Source organism: Pholcus phalangioides, unplaced genomic scaffold (assembly GCF_987345545.1).
Source record: "Pholcus phalangioides strain wild (caught in Gottingen) unplaced genomic scaffold, Ppha-v1.0 ptg000010l_1, whole genome shotgun sequence".
Classification (NCBI taxonomy): Eukaryota; Metazoa; Arthropoda; class Arachnida; order Araneae; family Pholcidae; genus Pholcus; species Pholcus phalangioides.
In genome coordinates, this window is record NW_028301603.1 from 42,974,006 (window position 1) to 42,977,134 (window position 3,129).

Consider the following 3,129-nt stretch of genomic DNA (forward strand, 5'->3'; position numbering starts at 1 on the left):
AATATGAAGCAGCTACAAATGAAGCGAAGGCGGACATCTTCAGCAGTGAATGGAGCAGACGCAGACATTTTCAACTGCGAATGAAAGAGAGGTGGACACCTTCGGCCAGGGCCGTCTTAAGGCGTGGGGCCCACCCGGGCGTCAAGAGGTCGGGGGGGGGGGGTGCTCAGGAAAATGAGATCATGTTGAAATTTTTGAGAATTTGAATGGTAGGGCCTCAGAAATATCACTTAGCCCGGAGACTCGTGATGCATTTGAGACGGCCCTACCTTCAGCTTAGGGGGGGGGGGGGGTGGGGCTAACACCATCAGCCGTGAATATAGCTGGGGCACACACCATCAGCTACTAATTAAAGCAAGGCAGACACCATATGAGCTGCTAATAAAGCAGAGGCAGATATCTCCAGCTCCGAATGGAGTTCAGGCAGACACATTCAGCTTCGAATTGAATGGAGGCTGACATCATCAGCTGTGAATGAAGCCCAGACAGGCATCCTCAGCTGCGAATAAAGCCGAGGGTACACACACACACACACACCATCAGCTGCGAATGTAGTGGGGGCAAACACTATCAGGTTGTTGAGTCGTCAGTATTTTACGGGACAGATTTTTCTCATTTATTGGTTCTTGGGCAAGGTAATGCTTCCCCCCCCCGGATCCGCGTAGTATGGTCTAATTTGCGCCTCCTCGGGTCTAGCGCCCGAGGCACGAGACCAGCCCTGCTCCCCCCCCCCCCAGTTGCGGCCCTGTCCTGGATAGTTATACATACTGTAGTTATGTCTCGATATCTGTGCGTAATGAAAAAATAACACTCCACCTTATACAATATAGGGGGGTTTTTTTTCCTGCGCAACAAAAAACTTCTCAGCACACGGAAGCATTCCCATTCTCAGACCCTAAACGTCCATATTTTGTAAACTTACTCACCATGAAAAATGGACGTCTTTCTCAGTTACCGTTGTCGATAACCAATAAATGGGTGAAAATAAAATTTTATCAGTAAGAAATACCTTACAGAAAATATTGAAATTAACTGGACAGTTAAGTATTGGATTACATGTGAGAAATATCATTGAACTGGAATCACTGCTGCCACCTATGAAATAAAAAATACAACTGTTGTGATTCTTCATTTGACATTGACCACCAGCTTCTGACCGCATAGAAAAAGTCAACCTTTGAAAGCCCACGGCCCCGTTGATTTCTTTTTTTTGCGAGTGTAAGGCTCAGTCATACACACACGACTAATGGGAAATGAATGGGTAAAAATGAAACGGTGAACCACTCACGGCTCGGTTTGACTGAATCGGACTGGACAATTGATGACTTATTTTTTTTCTTGCGCACTGCACTAACGTTAACTTACCGTGTACAAACAACTGTTGAAATTTTGAAGCAAACGTGACAATTTAACTGAAATTATCGCTTATAAGACATTTGTACAATCATGATATATATTTTTTTTTAATGCGGCACATCGATCACAAACCAGTCACCAAATTCCAATCGAAGAATTATAACAGTTTTATTTGACAGATGGCAGAAGGGGTTCTGGTTCAATGATGTTTCTTATGGTACATGCAATCTAATACTGTACTATCTGGTTATTCTCAATATATTATAGAAGGCATTTTTTTACTGATAAAATTTTATTTTTACCCGTTTCTTGGTTATGCCTGTGTCTAAGCCACTCTTTTGGTCGTTCACATGCTTTCACACCCTCTAGGTGGTCCCTGTAATGGTCTCTCGCTCACCGGGTTATTCTTTCGGTTACTCACATACTCGCACATTCACTAGGTTGGGTGTTTCCAACTCAAAACTTCTAGCGGAACCCTTGATAATGAGGCTATTGTACAGATCTCAAATTTTCGAATATTTATCCGAAAAAAAAAAATTGCTTCCCCTACTGCCGTCTCTTAGCCTCAGGGAAAAATTAAAGACGGCATAGGCACCACGTCTTAATTTACGTATTTATTGTTATAAATCATTGTGGCAGATCTTATCGTGGAATCCCCTATGCTAAAGAGGTTGCCGTGCCCGGGTGGAGCTCATGCATTAAAGTATCCCTGGGCCTCCAGTAAAGCACACGTAAATTCTGCGATTCAAGAATCCCCATTTCCAGTGGATAAAAAAATTCCCAAAAGCATCGTTTTTACAATTAACAATTTCCTGATGAAACGGGGAATGACACTCATGAACTTTTGGAGCTTCTGGTTCGAAACCTCGACTCGAAAAAAATCGAATGTTAATGTTTCCAAGTTGTTGAGTCATCCAAAGAGCAGACCGACCTTTCTTAAAAAGAAACTGCGTATCTTGCCAAAATTCAAAATAAATAGAATAGTTTTTCGAGTATTGGTAACAAGAAAGCTTTTGTCTTCGAAAGCTCTCCGGGTTCGGGGACTTTTAAAGGTCCCAGGGCGTTTGATGGATATCCACGTCCTAGAAAGCAAGGGACCATGTCAGTGAGTAAACAAATGAGTAATATATGACATGATTATTATTATATACTATTATTATATAAATGAGTAATAATTTAAACAACGAAATATATAGCGGCACCAGGGCCGTCTCAAAAGCCCTGGACAAAGTGATTTTTCTGAGGCCGTCTTACCTGGCTAGAAATGAACTGCATAGCAGTTTACATGCTTGCTGTCGAAAATTGTAACGAGATCTTACAAATACACCACAACAGGCAAAATGTCCAACGAGGTGGCTGAGAAGAAAAGAAAAATATCCCAGATATTTAATATAACCCCCCGTTAAGACGGCAATGTCGACTGATCTCGTGGCACAATTTTTTTTTCAAATGGGGGAGAAAAACCGACTGGGCATTTGACAAAAACCAGTCATTTTATTTGAAGACAGACTCCGCAACTTTGCGAATTCTGACAATTTTGTTGCTCCGGAAAGACTCTCGTGCAATTCATTGCCGTTTGGGGGGGGGGGGGGGGAGCGGATGAAGTGATTTTTGCTATCTATATCTCATATTGTGAGTGATAAAGTACTTGTTCCGTTTTAAAGGGCTCTGTTGCACTCTGTGGCGAGACTTTTCAATGGGGGAAGATTAACTCGACTTTAAGATCTCAAAGCTGGAAAAAAGAGAAATTGAGTAAACTTTGACCAAAAGAAC